General features: G+C 48.3%; 1 protein-coding gene across 1 annotated transcript in view; it reads left to right on the forward strand.

Moving 5' to 3' along the window:
* Positions 1 to 1,059: 1,059 nt before the first annotated feature.
* FAM53B (family with sequence similarity 53 member B) overlaps positions 1,060 to 14,905 on the forward strand; it is a 54,008-nt gene continuing 40,162 nt past the window's right edge. Inside the window, 1 exon segment of the mRNA XM_054071012.1 lies at positions 1,060 to 1,122. The gene's annotated coding sequence lies outside the window, so the exon portion shown is untranslated.

Raw genomic sequence — 14,905 nt, forward strand, 5'->3', positions numbered from 1 at the left:
GTGGAAAACAGGTTTATACTTTAGTAATGGGCATTGATGCACACTGATAATGCTCCACAGCCAACTCACCTGTCAGAAAGCACAGAAGTTGAGAGGTAAAAAATGCTGGGTTTGGACCAAGCTCAGAAGCAGACAGAAAGCAACGTTCTCCTTGGTTCTTGGAGACCAAGCCTGCAGCATGCAAGGCTGTCACAGGAATGGATTCAATTACACTGTAAGCTTTATTACTGAAATATTCAGCTGGGAAACCACAAGAAAACATTTTCAAACTTGATTCCTGAACTTCTGTAAAGTTTGCAAGTGTTTTACTGCTACCAGTCTCAATAGATGATAAGAAAAGCAAATACTGAGTGGGTTGGAAGCTTTATGCAGAAGCCCCTTCACATCATCAAGCCCTTTTTCCCGTTCGTAGCCCACTCATACTGGCTGTGCCTGCCTAGTTTTATATGTGCTGAGTATAGCGCCACTTTCCTTGAGATCAGCCCTCGCTGCGTTGGTGGGAATGGCTCCCTTCTTAGGTTTTCTCCTGCTAATTCTGCTTGCTTACATCCGTTCTTCTGTATTACATTAAATACTAGCAGATAGCCTTCCTCAGACCGTTCTCTGGTTCCTCGGGCCGCAGCACGCTCTCGCTCGCCATCTCCGCAGCGTCCGGGCGGATGCCGCGTGGGTGCCGAAGTCTCAGGGTCTTTCCTGACGAACTCTGCGTCAGCTGCTTGCAAATGGTCGAAATTAACGCTCAAACTCTTATTTCACAGTGAGTTCTACGTCTTCCTTTTAGCCGTCGTGAAGTTTTCTTGCTCACGAGTCGCGCTCGCTCTCGGGAGCAGCCTGCGTGCTGCGGGGAGGGAGAGAGAGAGGGAGGGATGGATGGATGGATGGATGGATGAGAAGCTTCGTCGGAGCGGCTCCCGGGAAGCCCGGCAGGCTTCCGAGCGCCTTCCTCATCGGGTGTTCTCTCTAACGCCGCTTCCCAAAACAAGCGGTGGAGAACAAGAGGGAGGTGAAAGGGTGGGTTGTTCGTGGGTGCCGGGGCCGCCCCGCCCTGCTCAGGAAGTGACACGGCGCTTCCTCCGCCCGCCCCGCCCGCGGCGGCGGCTGCAGCGGCGCGCGGGCAGCACGGTGAGCGGCGAGGGGAGCGGCGCGGCTGGCGGCGGGGGTGCCGCGGCGGGGCTCGGCGGGCGGGAGCGGCCGCGCCTCTTCGGCCTCCGGAGCGACGGACACGTGCGGTCCCGCGTGCGGGGAGCAGCCCGCGGACTGGGCTCCGTGCTCGGTGCCGTTCCGGCCGCACGGGGCGGCTTCGGGCGCGGGGGTTTCGCGAAGGAGGATTTTCTCCGCGGTGACGTTCGGGTTCCGTTCGTCCAGCGGGGTCGCAGCGGCGCCGTCCCCGCGCCCGCCGCACCGCGACCCCCGGGAGGTCCCTGCAGTCAGGAGGGAGCGCGGGTGGTTATGAAACAGACCGGACCAGACCTCGGTTTGCGACTGAAACCAGATGTGCATATTTTCCTTTTGAATCCTCGAACAATAATAAAAGTCTGTTTTGACAGATTAAGAACTACTTGCGAGCGGCAGAGGTAGCCGTGTCAGTAATGCCGTGCGTGGTACGGCGGCGAGCGGATCGTCCGTCTCTCCCGTCCCGTCCGGCCGCGGGGCAGGCGGCACGGGCCCCCTCCGCGCCACCCTGGTGCGGGCAGAAATGTTCACCAGGGGTTGGCCGAGGGCTGGAAAAAGAAATAAAGAAACCCCAAAACAACGTAGGTAGTGTTTCTAGAGAAAATATTTGGCGTGGGTCGCAAAACAGATTAATTAGGGTGATAATTAAAAACCTGAATTTCAGCGCGGTTTTCTCTGTCCTTACCTGTCGTGGCTCACTGTATGTTTGACGAGAGCCTCTGATTTATTTCTTCGGTTTTAGAAGCTCTCTGGAGCTTGAGGATGGGTGTGGGTGTGTTAGAGCCGGCTCTGGCACGGTGCTGGGCGCAGCCGGGATGGAGGCTGTTCACCCCAGGCTGGAGGCACTTCTCTTAGAGAAGGACGCAGCCGCTTTGCGTTTGAAAGTCGGGGGAAAACCCCAACCAGAAGCACCCAACCGAAACAACCTGCCGTGGAACTGTTTCCTTCTCTCCGCTTCAAAGGTGGAGGCTGCCGGCAGCCTCATGGTTGGGATGCCCTGCCACGCGTGGCCACGCGTGCTGGTGATTTTGTGGGTGAATCTCTGGATCCAGGCTTTCTTGCTGCCAGGGTAAACCGAGAGGAGGGAGGGAGACTTTTATGACTTCCAGCCCTACGCAAAGCCAAGTCCTCCGAGAACCACTATAGTTACAGAAAGCAGATGGCCTTCCGGAGGAAGATCAGTAAGAGCTCATGCTGTCAAATCCAAAACTTCGGATGTAATATCAGAGCAAATAGGTTCAGTAGATAATTGATCAATTGATAACTGACCTGGATGAGATGCAGGTTCTTATATATGGAGATCAAGCAGACTGTGGGACAGGCAGCACTGATTAGCACTGCCTAATTTTCAGTTATTTTCACCTGCATAAGTAAATACATGTGCATAATTATGCACACATGCAAATAAGAAAGCAGCTAGCGATATAAATTCCCAAATCTGCTTCAGTTAATTATATGTAATTAATTATTTTAGCTTCAAGGGTTTCCTTCACTTTCAGGAAATAGAATGAGACATACAGCTTTTTGCCAAAACACCTGTATTTCTGTGTAGAACAGCTGTGATGGACCATGTGCTGAGGGGGGATGGAGGGGAAAGAGGTTTATCCAATTTGTCCATTTTATTGTTACCAGTTGACTTCTGATTTCTTAAATGGCAGTTATGTGGTTTGAGGCTTTTCTTGCCTTTTTTTTTTTTTTTTTGGTAACGTTGGCTAGAGTTTCTTTTCTTGATCTTCCTCTGGGTGGAGTTGTTTGTGCTTTCCCTGTGAAATCGCAAGTAGAAAAGAGGGTACCTTACATCGAAAAGGCTGATTTTGGTCTTATTTCCTTCCCCCTCATTTATCACATGGTTTGGCGAATGATTTTCCTGGGAATAGTCCTAATGAACATTAATCTGTGGCAGAGCAGACTTTGGACCATTGGGCTGGAGCAGGGCAAGGAGCCAGAGATGTGCATAACTCTTTGGAGAGCTCAGCTGGGAGAGGTTGAATCTCCTTTCTCTGTCCCACGGGAGGGAGAGGGGCCACAGAGTCTTTGCATCAGATCTGCCCTCACCAAAACTACAGCTGAAATAGCCCACATTTTGTTCCCATGGCTGTGGGAGACCAGGCCAGCAGAGGAGCTCGGAGGTTGCTTCTCTGTAGCTGCTCAAGCAAGCTTTCTTCGTGGTTGATGGTTTTTTTGCTTCTTTCTCTCCCAAAGAGGGGAGGAAGAGGAAGCAAGCCCGCTGACTCAGGGAATCAGAACAAAAAAAAGGAGGTCTGATGGCTAGCAGAGCACTGTGACTGTCAGCAGTCTCATGTGCCTGGTCCAGTGTTGCTGTGGGGCAAGGTGGCGATAGCCATTTCTTTGCAGCCTCCCTAGCACGTTGTGGTTTGCGTTGCAGGGGTTCCTGCTGGGCTGTGCAAAAATATCACCAAAACAACAGCTCCTCCAGCGCGTCTGCTCCCCAGAGAGCTAAATATAAACTAATCAGACCAAGAGAAGGGAATTTTCCACCAAGCGACTCATCTGTGCCTGCGAGCCTGCTGGGTCGTTAAGTCTGATAGGCTGCTCCCCGCTGTTGCCTTTCTTGCCTGAGCCTGCTCCCCACCGACCCTGGCACAGCACAAGTGCCACTGCACTCTTTGGGAGTCAGACCTTCCATAAATTCCTTGAAAATGGCTGGGGCAGTGGCGAACCTGTGCCCTGGAGCTCCAGTTCTGCACTCAAGGATCCGTGTGAACAGTGGCTGTGGTATAATTATGAAGAATGACTTTTCCAAGGTCACACTACAAGGCAGCTCAGTTGCCCACAACTGGCTATTTGCTTAGAGTAGCAATGCAGAATATGGCTCTGGTACAGTGAACTGGAGAGCAGATCCTTGGGCTGTTTTGCTTTTCCAGACTTTTATAAATTGTCTGCCTTCAGAGAGACAAAAATTCTCCAGCAAGAGCTTATTCCTGAAGCCCCACCAGGGTGGTGGGAGCTCTGATAGTACAAGCTGTGGATGGGTGAGCCTTTAGTCATCAACAGGTGATGTGCGGATTGAAAATAAGAAGTGTCATCTTGCAATTGATTTACATCTGGAATTTCTCCTGGCTTCAGGTGCTTGATCCGTGCCTGTGACATTTGATATGTTAGATATGTAAGATATCCCGTATCATGCATCTAACACGTACTGTGAAAGATTTATAGGATTTGGTATGTTAGAAGTTTGTGTTGAAATGCATGGAAGGAGGAGACTATTAGACTGTCCTGGAGGAGCACTGAAGCTTGCACAAAGTGCAGCTGCTCCTGGCACCGCAGGCTGTGGGTCCCTCCGTAGGTGGATGGGGATTACCAGTGTGGGTTTCGCTTTGTAACTGCTGTATTTGAGTAATATTTTAAGAATTGGTTGAGTGAGTGCAAAAAATCTGTTCTGGTGCATTGAGTTTCTATACCTTCCCTCAAAGGAAAACGCCCAGGGGAAACTTGGTCATGGCTTCTGCTTTTAGAGGGTCAAATATATCAACATCATTGGTGTCACTCCTCTGTAGTCTGTTTGAGGCATCCCTTGGGCTGTGTGGTAGGTATGAGACTGTAGTAGAGAGAAGACTTTTACTTTGTGGCTGTTTTGTGCTTACGTATCATTACGTCTCCTAGGGTTTGTAAAAAATTAAATCCGGCAAACTTTGAACCAGCAGCTGGAAAACGAGCTCTCCTCTCTGCTCAAAACCAGCCCACAAAATGAAGGACCAGAAATCCTTTTGATGGCAGAAGAGAAACAGGACTTGGGGGTGGTGGAGCAGAATGATGCTGCCATCAAGGTACATCAGCAACTCCTTTTGGTCTCAGTGGCCAGTCTGGACTGGGAGTTAAGCAGACACATCCCTCATCCTGCTCCTAAATCCAGAGTCTCCTCAGGGACAACTTAAAGCACTTACTTACATTTAAGAAATTCTTTTTTTTTTTGTGATTGTCCCTGTGATGACTCTTGTAGTGACCGGAGAGGAGCCTTCGTGCCCCACTGCCTCTGTCACCCCAGCTGTGCAATCAGCATCATTGTTACTCCTCTGCACCGCTGGGAAAGGTTGGGGAAGGAAAGCAGCATTAATGAAGGCAACTAGTCTTGTCTCTGTTTAGGACAGCCTAGCAGCACAGTTAGGCCAGGTGATGGTAGCAATTTCTCATTTCAAGTGATGTGGGGAAAGTCACAATGACTCTGAATTTTGTATTTGTGTGCTTACTTTGATGTTACAGAAAATAGCCTCCTAGTGTGCCGGGTAGTTGTTGGTGCTGTAAAATTATTTCAAGTATATTTATTGTTAACTTAATTACCACATGCTTTTTCTGTCCCAGCCATTACAAATGAATATTGTATAGTATTTTTGAAAGGACAGGTTTAATACTGTTAAATAGATACCAAAAGCTACAATTGTATACAAAAGCCGAAGATCTTCTATGATTAAAAATATGCACATTTGATTTTGTAGCCTCTCTGTTAACTCCAAAAAAGATGGACTATGAGTTGTTTTATAATTGAAATACAGTGCAATGGATGGTACTAGGAGTGAAAGCATTGTGGTTAATGAAGATTTACAGCTATTGATAGCTTCATTTAGAAACTGTCACCCACATTTTCATTTGCACATAGTTTGTGTTGTTGGTAGGTTACTTTTTTCACAGAAGTTTCATGTGAATTCCTAAGTGTTTAAACTTAATTAAAAAAATTCCAGCTCTCCAGTGTGATGGATTGTGCTGTTGGTGCCCTCCCTGTGCCTGCCTCTTGTGTACCCCCACAATGCACGTGAAGATGGCAGATTAAAAAGGAGCTGTGTTAGGGTGAGGCGAGAGCTGGGTCAGCCCGCGCAGGGGCTGGTGGTCAGCCCTCCTTACTGGTGTTGCACAAGCCATCCTGGTGATGACACTGCGACGTGGGGCTGATGGGCATGGGGGGTGCTGCAGCTTGCTGGAGGCGCAGGGTAGGGGGCAGGAGAGCCACCCACGCTCCTGAAGACTGCACTTTGCATCAGCAGTTCTAGTAATTTTCCAAATTAATTCTTGCTGGAATTAATTTTTAGAAAAGCCATCCAGTGTGGAGATAAAAATGCAGTGAGGATGGAGAACCTGCTGCAGTCATTTGTTGTGCTGTTAATTTATTGTAATGAGTATTGTCTATGCTATTCAGGAAAAAACCTGCACTTTGCCCTTATTCTGAACCTGCATAGTTTCAGCTTCCCGCAGTACTTGGTGATGTTACACTGCTGCTCTGCTGCCCCTGAAGGATCTGCTCGGCACCTCCTTCCCTCTGTGAAGGTGGCCAGGTTGTTGCTGAGCAGTTACCGTTCCATGTTCCCTGAGTCTTGCCTTGTCCCTGTGTCTTCAAGCCCCTCACTTACTCCTGGGATGTTCTCCAGACCTTAATCAGATATGTCAGGAGGCTTCAGATCCCCATAGCAGTCATGGGGTGCAGAACACAGAGGCAATAACAACTCTTCTTCTGGAGAACCCCAGTTTATGCAGTTCAAGTGCCTTGGTATTCCACTGCGCAGTGCAGGAGCCTGGGGACATACCCTTGCCTCCAAGGCAAGTATCTTTTAAGCAGGTGATTTTTTAAGATGTAACAACATCTCAGTTAAAAGTGCGTGCTGGTTGCCTCTTCTTTGTCATCAAGTTGTTGTTCTCCGTATTTAGTGCTGAAGTCACTTATGCTGCACTGATTTCCCTTGCCAATTATTGCCAGAAATATTATGTGATGTAAGGTGAAAGCCTGGTTTCTGTTGAAGCTGGCATTGCCTGTTTATTCCCAGGTCTGTTCGCGGTACCTCATTTAAGCAGATACTGATAATTGCTATCCATTTCTGTGTGCTTTAGTGAAGTCTGTTTGACCAACGCTCCCTTTACTGGCACAAAGACATCAACTGAGATGAGAGCTCTCTTCTCGCTGTTGTTCCTTGTGCTTCCTGACTCTGTCCTTTTACTGAAACCTGAGCCTTGCAGGGCTCGTTTTTTCAGGGCTGTCACGTTGGCCATGCTGGCTTGTCCTTGTCCTCTGGGAGTGGTGGCAGTGTTGGCTCAGAAGACTTTTTGGCACAATCTTATAAAGGTTGAAGGTGTAAATTATCTGGAGCTGTTGTTTAAGAAAGGTCTATGTTTAGTGCCTGCTGTTTAAAATCATCCCAGATTACTCTCGACAAAATAGCCTATATCATTTTGCTTTCTCTTTAGGACAGCGTTAAACTATGTATTGACTGTTTCTCCCTTTTCTGCATCATTACAGCTGTTCTTTCACTCTTCAGAGTTGTCGATGGGACTTCTTGCTGTCTTTAATGTCTATAAATCCCTTGTACCTTGTTTTCTGACAGAGCCTGGTGTTTAACTTGCATTCTAATGCATAGTGTGTCTGTCAGCCCTAATAAAACTGGGAACTGTTTTCATTTCCACTTACTGCTGGATATGTTTTTTTTTCTTGTGTTTCTGAGGCAGGCTGCAAAATCTAGGCTTTTATTGGTGCCAAGCCATAGTGGAGCTCATCCCAACCCTTTCCGGCTGCATGGGGACTGGGGACTTCCAGGAGATGAAGCATCCCAAAACCAGGAAAATTCTCCTCTGCAGGCATTACTTCTTCAACTGGATGATTGCCTGGTGGGGTACCTTGCTTTGGGGCAGGGAGAGCCAGCTCACTGAAGCTGTACCCCAGGCTTGCAGTTGCAGTGGCTTGTGGGGAAATGTTTCACTGCCCAGCCCTCAGGGACCCCCCAAAGGAGCCAGACCTGCAGGAGGTTTGGGCTTTACGTGCTGCTGACACCTTGCAGGAGCTGGGCATGTGTTATAGCAACAGATTCTTTATTATTCCAACCTTGCAAGTGTCTCCCTGTAATATTAAAAACAGCAGCTGAAACCCAAATCCAAATTCTGAATGAATGACTCTGTGGAAATGCTGTTGGGTGCTTTTTGGTGATGCTTTGACTTTGATTTAAACAAGTAAACACAGTCAGTGAGTGTTTGTTTTGACTTCTTCCTCATAGCAAAAGACTTCCTTCAAGGGAAGGTCAAGCCTCCTGTATTATTCCCTATCACAGCAGCAGACCATTCTGCCCACAGCCTGGTGTTGGTGATGCCTTTGCTGCGTGCCCAGGCCCCATGCTGCCAGTCTTGCCCAGTGGCTGTGAGAAACCCCTGATTTCCCCAAGTATTGGGGACGCCTGGTGCCCAGAGGTCTGCTGATGGGTATTACTAACCCTTGCAGAGCCTGATTTCTCCACCTGTACGTGGTATGGTCATCACACCCAACTGGCGTGATGCCACAGGACATCCCTGGCTTTTGAAGGCATTTCACCCTGCGTGTCCCACACTATTCAGCTCTATTCCCCTCAAAGCTTCCCAAAATGGCCTCCAGCTTTGGCCGCACCAGCTTTATATGTCAGAAGCAGCCTTCCCATGCAGCAGGCAGTTGCTGGAGGAGGCAAGGTGGCTGCAGACCATCTTCTCCTTCCCTTGCTGAAATAGAAAGAGTCCCCTCTCCTCCCTGCACATTCCCTCATCTCTTCCAGAGCTATCAAATCCAGCTCCTTGGCAGCCAGTGCACGTAGGAACCATCTTCTGGTAACAGATTGTTATATATTTAATGAACCTGAGGAAAACAAGAAATTTGAAGGCCGCAGGGCGGTAAAAGTTTGCTCTTCAGTCTGCCATATTCGCGCTAATTCAGACAACTCACAGATGTTTGGCTCCTTGTTCGTTAAAGAGATTTATGTGAGATGTAGGGCTTGGAAATTTATTCCCGGTGTGCTGGAGAGACTGAGCTGGTAGCGTGGACAAAGGTTTCTTGGGTCTGGAGAACTCTGTGGATGCACCATTGCTGTACCTTCCTCTTGTTGGTGCAATGTTGATGGCAACGAATGGACAAACAGTGGAGAAATGTGCCTTTCAGTTGCTAAGAGGATTAATAAAGGCTCTAGGTTTGTCTTTCAGGAGCCAAGGAGCTCTTTGAAAGCTTTTTCTGAGCTGAGGAATGAAACCCAGAGACTGCCCGTGAGCAGAAGTACTTTGTTCTAATGCAAACAGTGGTCTTGTAAGGTTAGCAGGTGATAGTGGGCTTGTGTGGTGTCCTGTGTGGGCACAGAGACTGTCTGCTGAAAGCATTCGTAACTCTTAAAATGTTGCCTGCCTAGTTCGGATAGATAATTTCAACTTTTGGAAGTTCTTAAGTGATCGTTTTTCTGGGCTTCACATGAGGTTCTGCAGTCTTAGGGTATTTATCCATAAAGATAAAGTGGTAGGAGATGATGTGAAGTCTGGCAATTGGTACGTACATCCACTATATCCCTGCCTTAAACTCAGATATTTCTTCAGGGGACATCATCCTCTACTGATTCTCCGGCTCAGCCTCACAAAAAGGGAGAAATGTGATTTGCAAACAGTATCCAGATCTGTGTGGAGAACAGTGATGGCGTTCTCCTGGTGCTTGGCAAGCTTTCCTCAGGAACATTACGAGATATCCCAGATCTTGCTCATGCTTGGTCCGTGGTTTTTTTTAGTGGTCACTGTTAAGTAGAAAGTGACTGACTGCAGTCAGCGTTGCTGTGCTGACCTCACTTTGCAACTCCAAGACACACATCTTGCAGAGACCCCAAGAGCTCTGGAGCAAGGAAGGGAGCCTGGGCTGGGCCAGAAGTCTCCCTACCACTCAGAACATTATTATCTGGCTGTAAGTAGGTGGACACCTTGTTAGAAATAGCTACTAAGATGAGTTTACATACTGTTTGAAATTGTTTATGCTTGAGAAGTGAGTCTGTAAAAATGGCACATCAAGGCTGCGTTTACTGTCTCTGTCTCAGGCATTTCAGATTGTATAAAGGAAAAAATATAAGGAAGAAACAAGAATTGTTTTTTGTGTTTGTTTACTAGAGCAGCATGCTCTGAGCAGTAATTAAAGTAAACCTGGACTCTGCTGGCTTGTTTGGCATCCCTGATTGTTGAGATTAAGCAGCCAAAGCAATTCTCAATTCAGCAATTCCTCAGCTTTTGGGAGTGTGGCCAACACTCACAGTGTCTCACAGACCATTGCAAATTCTTGTAATAAATCTCAACTTGGGCGGGGAGCAGAAGGGTGAGGTGGCTGGTTCATTGGACCAGCGGGCTGGACTGCTGCTGCCACTTCAGTTGCTCTTCTACAGAGGCAACCCTTCGCCCAATATTTCCAAATTCCTTGGAAATAGTACTCAAAATTAGCAACAGTCCCGTAATGAATGGATTAGGCAATGATTACAGGTTTGCTCAAAGAGAATGTGCTGTTTTTACAGTCATTGGGACTAAGAATGTGCTGTAGGTTATGTCTATATGGCCCATAGGGCACCAGCAGTGTGGCTGCTAGGAGGACTGTGTTCATGTGAGACTCCCCTGGGAGCAGTCCTGCTGCGGGTAGGGAGTTGCTGGGCTCACGGAGCTGAGCTGAGCTCTGCTGTGTGCCGTTCCCAGTGCTGCAGCAAGTCTATGGCAGTGTAATGTGCTGGGGATGCCCTCTCAAGCTGGAGCAGCTCGTCAGCCTGTGCATGTGGCCGGGATGGATTCCTTTGAATGTCTGATGCTGGTCCTCCATGAAAACGTATGTGTAGGCTGAATGTGCAATCAAGAGATGTTGAAGATTCCATGTTAGTGCTCCAAATGCGTGTGCCCTTCTCCTTAACTACCGTTCATGGGTCTTGTGTAGTCACTTTGCATGTTGAATTGGCACCTCTCTGCTGGAGGAAACCTGCAGTCTCCTCGTTCTCACCTCTCTCTTTGCTGGTTGCTGTTTGCCGTGACTAATTTTGCTCTCTTCTTTTCCTTTTCAGTGGCCGGGGAGGAAAAGGCACAGTCACTGCCAGCACCATTTTCTTTGAGCTGAGATGTTGAGACAAAGCACCTCTGTCCCTACCCTGTCCTTTCGGTCCCTTTCTGCTGCTCATGTGTAAGGGAATCTTTTCCCTGCCACTCCTGTTCCCTGAGAGCATGGAGGCGATAAACATGATATGTTTTACTCAACTAGATGGTGTATAATTTTCCTTAAATGCTCTTCCTGCTTCTTGTGTGCAAAGTCCAACCCAAACACGTAGATCTGGATGTGAGCTTGGACTTCAGGCTTTCTAGAGGCTATGGGTGTTTGGACATGCAGTTTGGAGCTTGGGGTTCTGGGGACATGCTGCCATGCTTGACTTTGGTGTCAAGTTGAGGCAGGGCTCAAGCACTCAGAGCCAGGAATTGGTTTGAAATAACAGATTTTTATTTGCTTACTAATTAATCTGGGTGTGGGCAGAACCCTGGTGCATCTGTTCCTACTAGCCAGGGTTGATGTCAGACCTCCATAAGTCAGGTTGTATGTGGCCATCTGTGTTCCTGTTGGGGTCCCTCAAGATGGGCACAGTGTAGTAAACCTTGGCTCCTTCTGGCAATGGATTTTGTTAGCACGGCTGTAGAGGTCTGCTCCGTCTGGGCTGTCCTGCGCTGGCAGCTCTATGGCGTGCACAAGTGCTGGGCTGTGTTGGTGAGAACCTCCATTCCTGCGTGAAGTTGTTGGTCATAAGCAGCAGGAAGGTGTGGCTCTTGAAGCCATGCAGACCTGTGGAGCGACGCTCATCTTAGACACAACCTGTTAGTGCTTTCTCCTTTGCTATACTGGCTGTTAAAAATGTCAGTGTAGGCTTTCACTTTAACAGTGAAATTGTGTCTTTATCTTGTTAACCCTAAAAAAGTCTAGTCTAGCTGCAAGCAGCAGGCAAAGGAGGACGTTTCTTTATACCTTTTTTTTGGTTGGCAATTTCAGAGTACCTAGAGCACGTTGTGAACCCTCGGCAGGCTGAGGCAGGAGTCAGGCACAAGGGAAGCACCATGCAGGATGTGTGGTCTCCTCTACTGGAGTCCTTTGCCTGCCTCTCAGCTGGATCGTGTCTGCCCTTCCAGGAGCTGGGGGAGAGCCTGGGCAGTAGGAGGAGGTGACTGCAGGCTCGGGGCGAGATGGGGCAGTGCTGCAGTTTTTCTGCTCTGAAGGCTGGACAGCTTGCGGCAGGTCTTTCCTCTTGACAGAGTTCCAGGGGATGACCCTGAATCGCCCGCATCCATGGAAATTTGGTCCTTTAAAATCACATGTGCTGACTCATGATCCTGTTTTCTCAAGACTAGTCTACAGAGCATTTTCAGAGCATGAAGACTTCTTCTTAGGCCCTGAACGGCATCTTTCACATCTGTTGGAGGTTTTGCACCATAAATAAAAACAATATTTGCCAAAAATGCGAAAGAGTGCTCAAGCAAGGGAAGTGAGCTGCCCAGAGCTGAGCGCCTCTCAGCCCTGGTCAGAGGGCAAATTATTCCTGCACTTACCTACATGCAAGTGGCAGCCCTCAAGGATTTTCCCAAATTCATGATGCAGTTAATTGACAAATTCAATATATACTTCTTGGTGTTCTCTGAATCAGTGATGGTGAGACAAGCTGTGCAATGAGTAGAGTCAAGGTAGCCCCAAATCCCTCATAAGAAGCAGAAGGATGGGAGGGCACAAATTTTAGTTTGAATAAACATTGAAACATGTTGCTCTGTGGAAAGCGTTAAACCCCAGAATTTTCAATTGTAGTAGCCAATTTTGGCTGTTTTCCCCAAATTCCTTGTAGGTTACCTGTAGCATCTGGAGAGGGGTTGGCTGGCTGCAGCATGCCCAGGCTCCACAGTGGTCTGTGTGCATGGAGAAATTGGGGTCTGTGTAGCAGAAGGGGAATTTCTGTCAAATTGATTAGAGGAGGAGGGCGGTCAAGCCTTAGAAATGTACTTAAAGTTTGGCCCAGAGGGATTAGGTTTGATACTTCAAACGTGTGTGTCTAAACTGGTGGGGTTTTTTTTGTTCTGTGTGATAATGGCATCTCTTTGCTCAGCCTGTTGTTTTCTGCTTACAGGAGGTGAGGTCAGCACGCCAAGCTACATTTATTGCTTTTCCTCTCAGAAAGCCATTTCTGTCAAACTGCTGCCTCTGTCCTTGCTCGTGTTGATTGCTACTTTGGTGGCATTTGCAACTTCTGAACTGATGTTTCTGAACCCTCCTGGCCTGGGGTAAACCCTAGAGCAGCGGCTGCTGGAAGATGTGCTGAGCCAGGAGTCTTGGCTTGCTCCAGCCTTCTTCCCAAAGCACCTTGTGCCTTTGTGTAGCATCAGCATTAGCTATGTGGACCTGGATGGTCAGAGTTTGCAGTGTGGTGATGGTAGGAATATTTTTTGTTGAGCCAAAGCATGCTCTCGGTTGCACTGTAGCATTTTTGAATGACGCTGCTTGCTGGTGGTGATGGAGCCAAGTCCGCAACTATGCTGAGGATGGACCTGGGCTTGGTTGTTTGTCCTTCCTCCAGATTCATGATTTGAAGGGACTTGGAAGTGGCTGGAAATCCTCTGCCTGAAGACGGACGAAGAGCTCTCTGTTCATTCAGAAAGTAAATGCCAGGAATGCTTCTCTTTTCCTCTTGCAGGGCTTTAAGAAAACTTTCTGTGCAGTCGAAAGGGTGCCTGAGAACTTCAGGCATGGCACAGGGAACAGTGCTGGGGTAGGAAGCAGGGTCCTGTGTGAGTCATTGTTTTGTCACCGAAGGCTTTGGACAGCAGAGTTTAAAAATTCGGCAGGGGCAAGTGATTTATATTCCAAGAGCAATCCCACTGTGCTGCTTGCAGGGTGTGTCAGTATGCAAAATACAGCTCCGTCTCCTCATTTCTGCATGCCATTTTTGCCTGTAAATAGGTTTTATGTCAGAGTATGTGTATGGAGATGGCTTTTTTTAGCTGGACAAAGGTGGAATATTTTCTGTACAGAGGGTGATGGTAGGCTCTTAAATAGGGCTTTAAACTAGATGTGAAGGGGGAGGGGGATGAGCCTGGAAGTGGGACTCCAGTAACTGAGAGATGGTGTTCTGGAGAGGACCGCCAGTACATCACCTCAGAGCAAGTGGGGGCGATTATACCTGGGACAGTAAGGATGAAACTGACACTGTGGAGTTAGTTATTCCAAGGACCAGTCAATCGGGAATGAGCTCTATTCCCTTTATGAGGGCTGAAGGTTTGCCAGCCCAGCTGAAGTGCATTTACACCAATGCATGCAGCATGGGCAATAAGGAGTTGGAAGCAGTTGTAGGGCAAGGTGACTACGATGTTGTTGGCATCACGGAAACGTGGTGGGATGACTCGTATGACTGGAGTGCAGCCATGGGGGGTATAAACTCTTCAGGTGGGACAGGAAGGGTAGGAGAGGAGGTGGTGTAGCCCTCTATGTTACAGAGTGCTTTGATACCCTTGAGTTCAATTACGGTGAGGAAGGGACTGAGTGCCTGTGGGTTAAAATCAGAGGAGCCCACAAGAAGGCAGACATTGTGATGGGAGTCTGTTACAGACCACCCAGCCAAGAAGAAGCAGCTGATGAGCTCTTCTATAAAGAGCTGGGGATAGTCTCTAGATCGCTACCTCTTGTCCTCGTGGGAGACTTCAATCTTCCTGATATCTGCTGGAAGTACAATACAGCAGAAAGGAAGCAGTCTAGGAGGTTCTTGGAGTGCCTGGAAGACAACTTCCTCACACAACTGGTGAGTGAGCCGACGAGGGAGGGTGCCCTCCTGGACCTGCTGTTTGTGAACAGAGAAGGCCTTGTGGGGGATGTGATGGTTGGGGGACGCCTGGGACAAAGCGATAATGAGATGATAGGGTTTTCAGTTCTAGGTGAGAAGAAGAAGGGGATTAGCAAAACAGTCACATTAAACTTCCAGAG

Source organism: Cuculus canorus, chromosome 7 (assembly GCF_017976375.1).
Source record: "Cuculus canorus isolate bCucCan1 chromosome 7, bCucCan1.pri, whole genome shotgun sequence".
In the NCBI taxonomy this organism is placed as follows: Eukaryota; Metazoa; Chordata; class Aves; order Cuculiformes; family Cuculidae; genus Cuculus; species Cuculus canorus.